Source organism: Falco cherrug, chromosome 5, assembly GCF_023634085.1.
Source record: "Falco cherrug isolate bFalChe1 chromosome 5, bFalChe1.pri, whole genome shotgun sequence".
NCBI lineage: Eukaryota > Metazoa > Chordata > Aves > Falconiformes > Falconidae > Falco > Falco cherrug.
In genome coordinates, this window is record NC_073701.1 from 49,059,430 (window position 1) to 49,075,514 (window position 16,085).

Genomic DNA, 16,085 nt, shown 5'->3' on the forward strand with positions numbered 1-16,085 from the left:
CAGAAGGAGCTTCACATTCCAGGACCCGTGTAGGTACAACTGAAGGGATTGGAAAAAAATAAGGCAAAAAGTCAGAATAAATCAAGGAAATAGTGACATTTGATAGAAGAAATACTGAATTGTTGGACAGACAGATCATGGAAGTGCTAACATACCACACTGGGCTTCCATATCAAATTATATAAGATCCTTTAATCCTTTAAAAAGCCTGAGGCACAACAGGCAGGTCTATCCAAATAGTGTTTTGTCTTGATATGAGTATGGGTCTATAATGTCATAGGCTGAGAGACTGAGAGAATCTCTGTCTCACACAAGCGGTATGAAATAACTGTATTCCACTAAAAACTTGTTTTTCAAAACTGTGACCAAAATAAAAATCTTTCCATTTGTCAACCAGAAACTCTGTGGAAAAAGAACAGCAATATGAAAGGCTCATTACAGCACCACTTGTATTTCCTGAAGAGGGTTCGTAATTCAAGGGTAAGTCAGGGGAGTGTGTATATTATATGATACTGGAACTGAAGAGAGAAAAAGACGTGAGTAATGGAGTTACATACAAAGCCCAGAGGATTTGATTTTGATTGTGCTTTATTAGTATCTGTGCTGACAAAAGCGTTTGTGTAAATTCCACTATACAAAGTGTAAATATAAAATTTCAAAGGACAGTGTTAATATATGTCCACTACCACAGGAAAGTCATAAGGAGACTGAAGTTATTTATTTATCTATTTATTTACTTATTTATTCATTTATTTTGCCTGCTTGCAGTACAGATATTTCGGTCTAGTAGGCAGTGCCATTATCTATCACTGATATGAGACCAATTAAACTGAAAATTTGTAATCAATATCTGCAGTTGTGTAACTGAAAACCTGTTTTTCCTTAAAGATGGAATACCTGTGGTTGGTTTCCAAATTAGCAACTATCTCAGATTTAATACATTTTTTTTGCTGAATATCGGGCAAATGTGCAGTAAGCCTGTCAATGTTAGGAGTGTTGTCAATTTACTACAAGGAATGCCACACAATCTGCAAGGAAACTCCTACATTTTCAATTACAAAGAAAGGAAGTAAATATCCCCATTTTGCACATACACATTGATGATAAGTAGTAACCAGAAGAAACTGTGTAATACCTCCTCACAGATACTAATTCCTGCTTTTGGAGGTGGAAGAAAGAAAATTTGCCACAAATTTACCTAAACCTTGCCAATTGTTCAGCACTTATTTCATTATTCTTTCCAGTTTTGTTAAACACTTCTTGTCTTGAAAACATTTGCAAACACTCAGGCTTCTAAATCACTAGCAATCTGAACTCAAACAACACCTTTCATTACAAAGTGAGTCTGAAGTTAACATATGCTTCATGAATTCAAGTTGGTCCTCATGCATTATTTTACCTACAAGTCATTTGGACTCTATTGCTAGAATGTTGGCATATTTCACTGCAGACCATTTAATTATTTAAAGAGGCCTGTATCTTTCACAGGTGTTGCTCTTCCATTTTGAACAACTAACAGACTTGTCATTCACAGTGCAAGAAGCTTTGTCATGCCATGCACCTGAAAGAGCTGAGGCTGTAACACCACCTTGTTTACCTCTTCCAGCTACCTCGTTGAAGAGGTTCCTGATCCATCTGCATTCAGTCTCTCAACAAAACCTCCTTTGCTCTACTAATGGCAGAATAATTGTGAAATCTCTCCCTAATCCACTCCCAGAAAAATGAATCAGGTGATATTAAAAGAATGAAATATAATATCACACCTAATCTCACCATGTCTTGAATGGAAACAGCGTTCTGGGACCAGTAAGTAATGAGCAGGTGCATCCAGGAAACTGATCAGCTAATGCAGTTGCTTTTAAAAGTGTGTCCTCCAGCTTGGGAGAAAGCCACAATTCAATAGTATATAGAAATAAAATCTATTAGTCTTGTGATATTGTGGCTGGGTTGATTCTTGAAATGGTTTTCTTAAACTCATATAAAACTTTAAAAAAAGGATGCCTGGATTTATTTGTCAGGTTTGAATGATTGGGCCCAAAAGTCAGAAAAAAAAATTAAACTGTCTACCCACTGAACTGCTTTAGCATCATCAAAAGCAGAATAAACTAAGCCCAGATCGTTTCTTTGTGCACTGGGAGGCAACCGAATATACAGTCTATGGCATCCTGTGGTGTGTACAACACTAGGCTGAAGAACTCAGAGAGCAAAAGAATATTTGTTTCCAGGATAAAAGGTGATGATCCAAATGCCAGAAAGCATCTTTCTCTTTGAATGCTGAGTATAAAATGTCCTGGGATCAGTATTTGCCTCCCATCAGCCACAAATCCATGCTCTAACACTTGATCAAAGGAAATTTTTGAAGACTTCTTCACAGAACATGAAGTAGGAACAGGAAACATCTGTACCATTTTTTTCAGCAACCTGGTCATTAGCTACACTGTTCTTTAAGAGGTTTAATATCATGCTCATTCTATAGCCTTATCGCCTTGGAGCTCTTTGCTTTATGTCGTTTCAAAGCTCCACAAGACTCTGGCCCTGTTGACTCTAACGTAAGTTCTTCTAACTAGTGCGTCCATATTTTAGTCTTCCTAAATGAGTAGAGATTTGTTAAGAATGGCTGATATAGAGACATTTCTAAAGAACATAGCTCTGGCTTTTCTAAATCAATTCTTATAGCTGGAAATTCTTAGAAAAATTAAATATTTAACTATTTGACTTGTATTTTGGTATTGTAGCAGGATGTCCTTAGATACTGAATTCCTGGGGGGGCGGGGGGGTGGCTTGGATAAATCTCTTGGAAATTGTCAATATCATTGTAGGCTTAATTTTCATGCCTGTGTGGTTTGGGGTTTTTTTTTTTTTTCTGAATTTATGCCATTTACTAAACAAGTAGGCTAAACTGGCTGGTGAGAATGTGTAAAGAAAAAATTTTAGTGGTTTGCAACGTCTTGTAACGTCACAGTTAACTTGCCTGGTTTATATCTAACTCTGAAAAGAATTATTCTATAGTCTGGGAATATTTCAGTTCCATATTAAGGACAAACTGAAGTGAACAGCGAGCCCCACAGCGGAGGGCCAGGCTGAGCGGCCGGGGCGCACGGGGCGGGCCTGCCGGCGCTGGGACCTGCAGGGCCGAGCGAGGGGAGCGGCCCCGGGCAGCGCCGCGGGGCTCTGCCGCAGCGCCGGGCACTCGCCTCCGCTGCAGCCGCTGCTTCTGCGCCCTGAGGGTCCGACCGCAACCGGTGAGGACGGAGACCTCGGTGCAGGCGGCGGGTCGCACCAGTGCCCAGACCCCTCTCCTGGAGGCAACGTGAGCACCTGCGTCAGGTGTGGGCAGGGTGAGGATCTGTTACCTCAGGCGGCTCGGGGAACCCGTAAGGGGCTGCGCGGCCTTAGAGGGGCCGAGATGGAGACAGGTGGCTTCAGAACACCACTGCAGCGGACACCACAGAGAATGAGGCACCTTGGACCCTGGCCACTGACAAAAGCAGGACTCTGCTTCAGTCTCCGCCCTCCAGAATCACAGTCAGAACCAGATATGACACTCTAGCAGCTGTAGACACCTGCGAGCAAGGTCTGTGAGGAGAAACTGTACCAGCAGTAGGTAGTAGATACTGTAAAAAGAAACGACAAGTGCTTATAGTGGGTGACTGTTCAGGGGCACCGTGGCGCCCAGCTGCCGGCCCGGCGGGAGCCCTGAGGGCGGTGCTGCCTTCCGAAGGTGCGGCCGAGGGAGGCCACAACTCGTCAGGAGCACAGACGGCTGCCCGCTGCGGCTGCTGCACTGGGGCACGAATGGCACTGCAAACCAGAACCGGGGCGGAATCAAGGAAGACTATAGAGCCCTGGTGATGCAAGTGAAAAATGTCGGTGCCCAAGTTATCTTGTCTTCCATTTTACCAGCAGGAGGAAAGGGTGCAGTCAGAAGCAGATGCGTAATGCAAATCAGCTTCTGGCTTCATAGATGGTGCCCTTGTGAGGGTTTTGGCTTCTATGTCAACTGGTCATTCTTTGCTGACTGTAGCCTGTTAGGGAGGAATGGGATCCACCTGCCTAGAAGAGACAAGGGAATCTTTGGCAGCAGGCTGGCCAGCTTGGTGAGGCAGGCTTTAAACTGAAGGACATGGGGGTGACATCCAAAGTGGCAAAGTTCGTGACATTGCATCCAGCTGCGGAATAAGCCATGCCAACCAGAGCAATAACCAACCATCCACAGCTGCCTCCCAGATGAGAACCAGAACAACCACCTCAAGGGTGTGTGTGGTTATGGTGGATCGTCTTGCAATCCTGGGAAACCTGCACGCTCCGTTACCTCTCTGAAATGCCTGTACACCAAGACATGCAGCATGGGGGATACACAGGAAGAGTTAGCAGTGTGCATGCGGTCACAGGGCCATAATCTCATAATCATTGCAACATGGCAGGACAGCTTGCAAGACTGGAATGTTGTCATGAATGGCTGTGCGACACTGGAGTTGCTGATGCAGGCTACAGAAGCTACCATGAGTCAGCAGGAAGCAGTGGGGGTTTGACTTGAGCAAGATGTTTATCTCACAAAAACACATATCGTATGCAGTCTAGCAATCGATCCGACTGAGTGACAGCTGGGATAAGGTGGGGGCCTCACACCCTGGTGTCTCTTCAGTAAAAGCCAAGAGGACACCTGTAAATCTGTACTTTGTCCCCTGCACCATGCTGAACCATTAGGCCCCACTGACATTCCAGAACAGACAGTCCTTGCTAAGGGCCAATCTGCACATAGTCCCACCTCACCATCAGTATAAATTTGGCATTTAGAATCCTCTGCTTCTTTGAGGATTTTGAGGAAATCCAACCACTGGGCAGGCCAATGGACCTGCGCTTCTTTCCTTCCCGAGCAGGGATGCCTCTTTGGTAAGACTTGCACCTCTGACTACATTGGATGTTACCTAGGAAAAAATTAACAAAAGTGTTGAACTTGAGTTTAATTTTTGCAGTAAGTGCATTTATCAATGGCAATTCTGAATTTGTTACATTTGTTGCCCTAATAAATAATCCTTTTTTTATTTTTCAACTTTGTGAAACTGTTTCAGTGAGAGTCCCTGGGAGGGCTCCAGCAGGCAAACATTGACTCTGATGAGCGGCTGTATCCTTTAGACCTAAACCATTAACCAAGTCTGAGACTAGGATCGGATCTAGCCACACCTAGACTCCTCTCTGAAAAGGAGTATAGAAAACAAGGGGATCCTTTCTGAACCTTGTGGCTCAATGGGAGGGCTTTTCCTACCCCAGCCACATGTCAGACTCATGCACATAACACGATAAAGGCTAGGTACTTTTCAGGAAAGATGGTATGTTTGCATGAAATAATTCCTTCCATCAAAAAGAATGATCTCAACAGCTTACAGAAAAATATAATTTCTGAATACAAAGTCATCCCAATTGGAACAGCAAAATTTTCACATAAAACTTAATTAATAAAAAATATTGTTCTTTTTTCTAAAGTTCTAATAGTAGCTATGTTTGAAGAAAATAATCTTTTTTAAAAAGATGTAAAATGCATAATTTAAACCTCTCTGTGTAATAATGTATGTTTAATGTATACAAATCTTTGAAGCAGGGAGCTAAGCCTGCCTGTTTAAACAGTTTTACTTTGCAAAGTCTAATATAGCTTTAGTCCATCACTTATTGTCCTCTGGGTGGATGACTGAAGTCACTCATTCTATGAAACATGACTTTTCACTGAAATATTGATAATATGGTAGTTTAATGTGTATTAATTAAAATATAATGTTCTAATTGTTAGACACTGAAGGCTCTTGGCATTGGATGTAGTTTACTGCCACAGATGTGTTTTATACCTACTTTCATTAATGTTTGTTGATGCTATTTTTTATATGCAACATAGTTCTTAAACTTATTTTTATGCAGCTTTTATAATTTTTGTGATTTTGTCTTTACTTTCTTTTTCATGTAAACTCTGTTTTAAAGCTTTGTGGCACTTCAACTAGATTTCCCATCCAGCTTCAGATTCCTCATTTTCTAGTAAAACCATCCTGATCACTCTTTCGTGGGAGAAAAGTATTCTCTCCGGTGGAGCTAAACCTCCATTCTTGTGTTTTTTTCCCCTGCATGTCCTGAAGTCACGTTCACTCACTTAATATGGGCCAAGACTATTGTAAATTTGAGCATAGGTTCTCAACTGAAATAAATTATTTTCACAGAAATCTTATTTTTTTTACACCAGTGTCTTTTTCCATTTGCTTATCTTTGTTTCCATTGTGTCAGTTCTTTTTATAATTTCTTATCACAGCAGAAGTTTTATATATGTAGAATAACTAAGAAAATAAATTGTAAAATGATAAAAGACCTCACTATGCAAAACAAGAATCTTAAGTTACAGGGATTTTTACAATAGGAGATCTCTTTTGAACAAAAAATAACTCATATGTGATGTTGCTAGTTATCTTTCTTTTTTTCCTTAGGCCATGTTTGAACTGTTGTAAATATAAGAAAAAGAACATTGCCTATACTTTAAAGAAATTAATGTTTTGTGATAGAAGAATTGAATGGAATTTCTATTAGTGAGAAGTCCTGATATCCACAATTTTTCTGAGTGAACTTCTAAAATTTCATATCGAGGAAAAATTCAAGTGTTTCTACTCAGATGCAGTGAAACAGTGTGAGATTCCCTTTGAGAATGTATGACTGTGACAGTATAAGATTAATCCTTTCTCCTCTGTGTCAAATAATTAAAGAAATGGAAATCCAGTAATGCAACTGCAGAGAAAAAAGTAGGTGGTTGGTTGTTTTTTTTTCCTTTGTCCTTTTCACTTCTATCATTTATGAACTTAGGCAGATTAAGAAACCTATTAGCAAGGAAGACCATTCATCAGCCAAGAAGAGACCCGTTTCAATTAATGTGCTGTAAATATGCATACTTGGCCAAACTCTCTTAAATGAAGACATTTTCACACAAAACTTTTCATACTGTTCCACAATTTTCTATTTTAAATTATTTGTAGCAAAAGTTTGACATATAACTAAAAGCAAGTTAGTCTTGATGAGGATTGCTATTGAAAACACGTCAATATTGCAGTTGTAATAAAACTATGTTTAAATTTTCCCATCATTTTAGAACAGTGAGAAAACTTTGTGACTATTATACTTAGTATGAAACTGATGAGCAGCTACTTCCAGTCTGATTCACCTCATCTGTGTAAAATGACAAAAGATGTGTGTAATAAAAAATATTGAAATGTGAGAGTAAGTTCTCAGGCATAGCAACATATATTTTTTAAAATTTTCATGCAATAAGTATAATTGTACTTTCTGTGAAAGAATCACGGATAAGTGATAATGTGTAAGTGATTTAAGTCTGTATACCCATTAATTATTTTATTATAAATTTCTATGTGTGCTGTAACATCATCATTGCTACAGATAGCGATGATCCTTACCAACATATCAAAACACTTCATAAGATTATTCTGAATTTCTGAAGCATTGATCATGCAGGTTGCTAAAACAAAGATCCAGCTAGGTGCTCTTTTTCCCCCATTCCTTCAGCTTTTAAGGTATTAATTATTTTAAGCTTTAAGCTATATAAAAGCTTAGATTTTAATGGGAAAAAATTATGTTGAAGTATAAGCCACTTGTCAGAGCTCACAATTCATCAAGTTGTTTTCTGAAAATCAAACCCCAGGAAATTCCACTGTTCATCTTTGTGCCTAGGAAACCACCAGCTGTAGAAATACAATTTGAAGGAGGGAAAAGAGAAGAGAAGAAAAAGATGCTCACTAATGTAAAACTATTGGATTCAATCACAGAATGAGAGCTTGGTAGGACCTGTGGGAAGATCCGGTTCATCTTCTGGCAAAGACCAGATCAGTGCTCCATAAGCCATTTCTGACAGGAGTTAATCAAAGTTGTTCCGAAAAATTTCTTTTCCCACATTTCCTAGCATTCCTAATATTCCGTTACAGAAAGCTTTCCTGGTGTCTGCTACAAACCTCACTTGCTGGAAATGAAGCCCTTTACTTTCATAGTTGGATTTTCGCTTTCCCCACACAGCTCTTTTTACATAATTTCAATTGTAGTCACCAGGCTCTCTTCCCTAGATTACAATTTCTTCAGTCTGTTTTGTAGGTCAGACCAGTGTTGGTTCTTGTTTTCTTGAGGCTTTCTCAGTGGCCCATATCTTACTTACAGCACAGACCCCAAATCTGTACGAAGTATTGTAACTGAAACTTTATCAATAATGCCTTGAGCAGAAAGACTGCTTGACATGTTGGCAATAACCCTATGCCTGTTTACCACAGTATAATGCTATTCAGTCATGATCAACTTGGATTCATCTTCATCTCCAGACCTGCTTTTGCAGTTTGTTTGCCCAGATGTATAATTCCCATTCTGTATTTTTGGACCTGATTGTCCCTACCTGTATGTAAAAGCCTAGTGCTTCTCCTTAGTGAATTGCTTTTTATTTCCCTTATAATTTCTTTGTTTTCTCAAGATCATTTTGTCTTTTAATTTTCTCTTAAAGCATATTTGTAGTTCCTCCCAGCTTGATGCCAGCTCAGATTTAAGAAGTAATATTCTCTTCATTTTTTCTATATATATTTTGTTTATACACATAATATACTTTGTACCAATTAGCTGCACATTTAGCTTAATTATGTATAGAATTCCAATTAATGTTTAATGCATTATCTAGAAATCAAATCAAGCATTCTGTCTGTCACAACAAAAAGAACACAAGTGAAAAGTAATAAAGGGTACATTATGTATTAACATAATCCAGCAAAATGTAAATGAAACTTTGTATGAGTAAGGACTACCTAAACAAGGAGTCTGCCGAATCAGGACCTTGGTTTTCCTGTCAATTTCAAATTCCTTAGAATGCTTTTATCCACATTTTAGAGGACAGAGGCAAGACATTGCATACTTTTCTTTCTTTGCATATTACTTTCCCAAGATTTTTCCATCTTATTTAGGGTTAAAATTATATATTTTTATGGATTATATGTATTTTTATTATATAATTATATATTTTATGTTTATGGATTAGCAATGTTTTATAAGTTAATCAGGAGCTGGCATTGAACATGCAATACTGAGAGAACAGAATCTTTTTTTATCATATTTCTGCTATACATGGAACGAATTACTTCATTCTTTCTCCTCAGCTACAGGACTAGCATGCATTGCCAGATAAAAACTCCTTGCAATATTTGCAAATTAGGACATGAATAATTGAAAGTATTTGGACATGACTCTGTTCACTGGGGAAATGGTATAGAACTTACTCAGTCATCTGCAGTGAAATGTAAGTATATTTCCTTCATGTGCTGCATAAATATTTGATCAACCACTGTGCAAAGCATTAGTAAAGCATCTGCTCAGCATGAGACTGAAAGCTGGTCAACACTGGTAAACAGAAGGAATAAACTCCTCCCCGTGGCAAATGTCAAACACAAGTTGAAAATTTCAGTCTTTGATATTCTGATCTACTGAGTTGAAAAGAAAAAGAAAATAAACGTGTAAGATATAACTGAAACAAAAAGATGTAGTCACTTACATTCACATGTTATGGTGATATGTGAACCCTGGTGTTTTGTCATCTTATGGTTAATTTGGAATTTATATTTCCTTGTCAGCTTTCTGAATAACCAGCTTACCGGCAAAAAAAATTCAAACCCAACCAAACAAAAAAATTTCTAAAAAAATATGGTCCCCACTTGGTGAGGTATGATTTATAATTAAAGTTTCATAGATAACTTGTCATTGATGAGAGGGTTACATAGATTGGGTGAAATAATTTGTGCAAACTGATACCTACCAGCCCTGTTTTGTTTGTAGAGGAGATGAGGGTAGCCTCTATTAAAAGTTATTGTTTATAAGAATCTCTAAGAAGTAGTAATTTCATGGGTACATAGAAAAAAAAAATCATCAAAGTTTTAACCATTGCTAATACTGAAGTAAAACCTTGATTTTTTCTGTAAATCAGAAGTGTTTGACTCCAGCTTTTTCAGCTTAACTTCCTGAAATAAGAAATGCTAAGAATGGTTTAGAAAAACGTGCTTCAATATTATCTGTGAAAAGAAGTTATAGTGCCAGGAACTGAAGTGGAAAAAAACAACAAAACCATTTCTTAGAGATCTTCATCCTAGTATTACAGATTAAATATTCTGAGAAGTGAAGTGACTCTGGAAAATGTTGACACTCCATGCTGATCATTGCTAGAGGTTCGAGAGTCCTGTTGTCTCCATGGTGTTCCAGTACAAAGCTAGAAGAGTAATTTCATATTTGTGTCAGAAAGAAGCTCCTGAACTTGTAGATACAGAACAACAGAGAGAAGAAATTATTCTCCTAATAGTAATTCTTTAAGAAATGAATAATACTCTAATTAGTGCCATTAGTATTTTGACCATTAACTGACACAGTGAGATTATGACAATATATATGTACCTGTGGGATATCATATATTGAGACATTCTGTTTTATTGCTTTCTTCAGCTCAAATCAATATGTAACACTCATATAAAAGATATCTTTAAATGTCTTTGCCTCCCTATATTAAGCTGAAAATTCAAAAAAGGCAATTTTGCCTGATACAAACTGTGTTCTTTGTCATATGAATTTTCACCTCTTCAAGAAACTGGCATAGTAAAAGCTCATCACTTTTCAATATTTGTCTTTATTCTGTGGTGTTATTATCGAGTTATATTCACTTAATTGATCTAATGGTGCATAATCCAACTGAATGCAGTGTTTCATATATTTCGTTATATTGCCAAAAAAATTGAATTTATGAAAGAAATTAACCCAAATGAATTACCTCATTTGTTTTAAGAAGAGATCATGTTTGAATATGGTCTCTTTAATTTATTACATTGAATTCTTCACTCATGAATTGCAGCACAGTAAAAGAAGAAAAAAAAAAAAAAACCAAAACAAAGGGTGAAAGAAAACTGAATTATATTCACAAAGTTTTACTGCAGTGTTTACAGAGTCCCAGCTAAGAGCTGAGAATGAAGAATTATTGCTGAAGTACAGAAACTTTCCTTTCTGATTATTGCTTACCTGAAGTGAAGCTATCTAGTAGATCTATTCCAATTGTATTTTATGTTTACTTTTGTTCTCCCAAATGGTCTTAGTGCTTTAGTATAAGGTATGCTTACAGCTATAACTTGATGTAATATGAATAAATGATGAAATATCTGGAACGGTAAAAATTTAAAGCCCCTCATACTATTGTCAACTTAGGAAATCGCTGTTGAATTGTATTTATCAGTATGTATCAGTTTGATATTCTGATACAATATTATTTATGGGATTCATTAAAGAAGAAATGGATTTCTACAGCTTCCAGCCCATGAAACCTTCATGAGAACAATGCATGATATAATGAAAGAGGGAAAAAAAGAGTTTTAAAAACCTCTGTTTGGCAGTCAGCAGCTAAGGAACACAGTAATAGAGATTCTGCACCATAGCCTCCTTGACTGGATGTCTTTCTATTTCCACAAAATATATTATCAAGTATGACATATTCAATAACTTCCTGGCACACCCAGAGGTGTATCTGCACACACTTGTTCTAAAAGATAAAAAAAGGTGAAGCAATTCCCTTTACCCTTTGAACATATGCTGTTATGATATCTGGCATACTAAAATAGGTGGTCTTGTACTGTTTATTCTTGAATAGGTCCACTTCTCAGCTGCATCCAATTTGTCTCAACTGTTGTGCAGTACCATCACATGTTCCCCCATGAAATGGGAAACTGAAGAAAAGAAGTAACAAAAAAGAAGCCTAAATACCCTGCCTATCTGACTTTATTTTAATAATTTAAATGAATGTAAGCTTTGTTATTTCTGTAAAGATGCTGAGTGCTTGTCTAATTTTCTTCAGTGTATTTCATTACAATATCAAGCAAGGGACATTTCAAAAAGTAAGATAAACAGTATATTTTAAAAGCTGATATCTAGAATAAAATGCAGTTTTGACCACCGCAAAATGAAAATTAAAATAAAAACAATGCAAATACAATTTTAAAAAAATATATAAATATGAAATGGAAAAAACCTGTATTAAGAAAAAGTTATTTTAAAAGCATTACTTTAAAGAATTTTAAATTAAGCTGCAGTGTGTTTAAATGCAGTCATTTCACAATGTATTTTGAAAGGGTATCTTAAAGGAACATTAGATGTTCCAATTTTCTACTAAGAACATTTAGATTTTATCCCAAAATACATGTTTAAACAACTTCCCTACATGATAGTTCAAAATGTCTATTTTTTATTACAAAATGGATATAAAAAATAATCTAACATTCTTAATTGAAGAAAAATTCTGAATTTGAACCAGGTTCATTGTATATAAATATATATAAATGTTATATAAATCCATATGGTCATTCTGGTAGTATTGTAGCTGCATAATTTAATTCACTGGTTTATCCAATCATTTTTATACACTTTTGTTCTTATTTCTAGTTGTTTCTTTTATTTTGATTTCTTTCAGTACATTATTTTCTATGTCTTCTCTTCCACACATTTCAAATTTCCCTGACCATGTTCTTTACTTATGACAGTCCTTCTTCCTTTCCTGTCCAATGGCATCATGATAATAAAAAATATGAAACTAAAACCATGACAAATTTAGATATCAGAGAAAAAAACTGCCAGTGGCCCATAGGCACCAATGTTGCATGTGTCTGGGAAATGTAAATTGGCAGGTAAAAGATTCTGCAAGCAAAACTGTGATGCTTATGGGCACTGAGTTCCTGAATAGTTACATGAAGCATGTATGGGTTGCCGTGTAGCAGGTAACCGCTGCTGGAAAGCTGCCTGAGCCTTTTTTGTGGATTTTCCTGCTTGTTCATCCATCCCTCCCCAGGTTCTCGCTGCTCCCATGGTTGAGGCTTTCTGGTCAGCCACTCCCCAAGCTCTCCCTTCTCTCCTTTTACCTTCAGCCATTACCTATTGCAGTCTACCTAAGACAGCGTAATGCACCCATCAGGGTTTCAGTAATTGCTCTCCTTATAAAGCGCATCTTTCCTCTTTTTGTTATTAGCCTTTGCAATGTTCATTTCACTAATTTCCATTCCTTGCACATCAGCTGGTCTTGCTGTAACTTTCCCAGCCATTCACACATCATTCACTATCCACTGTAATTTTATCTCACTTTGCCATGTTATTTTACCTATATGCCAGGATAGCAGCTGACCTGAGTGCAGAGCATTTCTGCTCTCCTTTGCTACTTGTTCTTCTGATCCACATTGTAACAATTAATAATAATGCAACAAACTTTACAGATGTATCAGAAAACAAATAAAGAAATAAACAATATTCACTCTACCTCAAATAGGGGATCCTCAACAGATAAAAGAATAAATTCTGTCCTTGTGAAACCACCTAAAGAAGCCATATTTAGTATTATATTTTGCAGTGATAGGTCCTCTGCAACATTTACAGGAGCAGGTGAAAAAGCAACCCAACACTCAGTTTCAGTATAGCAAGTACAGCACTTGTAAAAGTATTACCAGAAAGTGGAACATTGTACAGATACACAAAACAGAGCTCAAAGACAGTATTTTTTATATGTGCACTATAAAAAGTACTGTATCTAATGATTCAATCCTCTGCTGTGCAGAGTGCCTCCTGGAGGGTGCCAAGTGCCTTCAACTCCTAAGTCTTTCTATCTCTCTCCAGAAGTATTGGGAAATTGAGCTATAAAGCAGTAAGGCACTTCTTTATAAAATAATGCTTTCCATCTGACTTGAAGAGAAATCTTTCAAAGGAGGGCTGAAAGCTACTGCTGAGACATTCTTGACAGAAAAGCAAGTTGATTCAAGTGGCCAGTTCTTATGTTTTTCTGATAACAATTCATCAATCTTAGTAATCAAAAATGATGGGAAAGGAAATAATAGGGAAAAATACATGACAGCTAAAAGGAGCTTTGAACCAACCTCAGATTTTGTGAAGTTTGACAAGATGTGAAAGTTTGGTATTTTATAGCTCTTTAAAAAGACTTCTGTATATACTGAAAGCCATTGTTTCCATAATGTTGATTTTGCAGAAGACCATTTCATTTCTTGGCTTTCAGACAACATTTAATGGTGATCTGTCACTCCCAACTTCATCTTTTATGTCATGTTAAGTTACTTTCAAAATTTCATAATAGAAATGGTTGAACAGGAAATAACAGGAAAAACTTCAAGCAAAAATCAGTATGTAAGGGACTGGGCTCTCCTGGCATGGTGCAAGCACTTGCCACCCAGCTTCTGGCAGCCCCTGCCATGCTTGAGTCTCCAAAGCATTGAAAAAAAAGGCCTGATTCAAAAGGAAAACTGTACTAACATCCACCATATCAATTCTGTGTGTAGAAGATAGGAACTGGGGATAAAAGGGATTAGTAGGCAGAATGTATCCCTTTGGATAGATCAATGTGTCCAATGTCCTTAGGTACCATAGCTCCCTTTTAGGACATTTTATATATACACATTACCTCACAGATATCAAAATCCTAACCTCAAAGCCTTACTTCTGGAAGCTGACCCATTTATTTTTTATTCTTACATGCCATTTCCACCCAAACACTTGTAACCCAGAGAGGAGAGAAGGAGAAACATGTCATCAAGAAATCTGGAAAAAAAACCCACAAAACCAAACCAACAAAAAAGCCAAAAGAAACAAAATTTTCCCTGTATGTTTTGGAATCTGTCAATTTTTTGTGTTTAAAAAGCATGTAGATGCAGCTCTTACCAACATGGTTTAGTGATGGACCTGGCAGTCCTGGGTTAAAAGTTGGACTTGATAATCTCAAAGGTCTTTTCCAACCTAAATGATTTTTTGATTCTGTTAAATTGTAAATGCCAGTTATCTGCTGTAGACATCTACCTTTTAAAAGTATGGAAAGTGGAAAGCTCAACTACCGCATACACCCTGATCTGTTCTTGGATAATTTTCTTTGCTGGATCAAGCAGAGCTTGATCTCTGGTAACTCTTATCTTATTTAAATATTTTCTGACCTTTAAAACATTACTTTCTTTGTTGAACAAAGTATTTTTCTCATTCTTTTTTTGGTGTATTGCTTAATCCTGACACCATTTTAACATGAATAATAAGGTGATTTCTGTCACCTCCCTACCCAGGTTTGGGTGTAGGTTCCAGATAATATTGTATCTTCAGCTTCACAGGTCTTTTAAAAGTTAAAATAGCTCACAATTTACCAGGAATATTTGATTTTAATAATATTGAGAATATTTTTATTGATACTAAATGCATTGCACATAACAAGTCTGTTACAATGGCAGCAATTTGAAAATAGAACACCCATAATTCTTGTCAAGTGTGATTTTTAACATAATCAGTTTCTTCTTATCCAAGATAGCACTTATGTCTCTACTATAATCCAAAGTGAAGATCATGCTACCAGACAATTTTAATGGAGGATATGATCCAAGACAGAAGTACAATTCAGAGACAGAATTCAGCTAGGTACGGGGAAAAAAAAACCCCAAAAACAAACAAAAAACCACCACACCACATGTTTGACCTTAACTGGCAGGCATCTTACTCTGCTATCCCAAATCTGGCTTCTTCACCTGATGTGCAAGAGCTAATCCACACACAGAGCCAAGATATCATTTATTGCATGTCTGAGCAGAGATGGGTGCTGGGTGGTAAATCCACAAAGCTGGCACACCTCTTAAAACTTAATCCTCATCGGTTCTTATAAGCCTCATCTCCGTTTCAAGGTACAGTGTTCTTTCTTTTCACTATGGTGTTCTGTGAGGAGGAGGTTTTGATACTCAGGATACTTGGGTACTTAGTTCACACATAATTGCAGTAATTTTCTGTTTGGTCTCATTAACCATTTGGTTCTCCTTAATCTTAACTTGAGGTATTTATGTTGTCTATTCATTCTCCCAAGGCCACATTTTCTTAACTGTTTGTAAGGATTCACTAGCATCCTCTGTTTTTCAAATTCTTTCTTCTTTTCTTTACAGTAAGTTCTTGTATCAATTCCACATAAATATAGCATCTACAGTATTTTATTTTTTTTGCTGTTTTCCTTAGAAATATTCATCCTCTTGATCTCA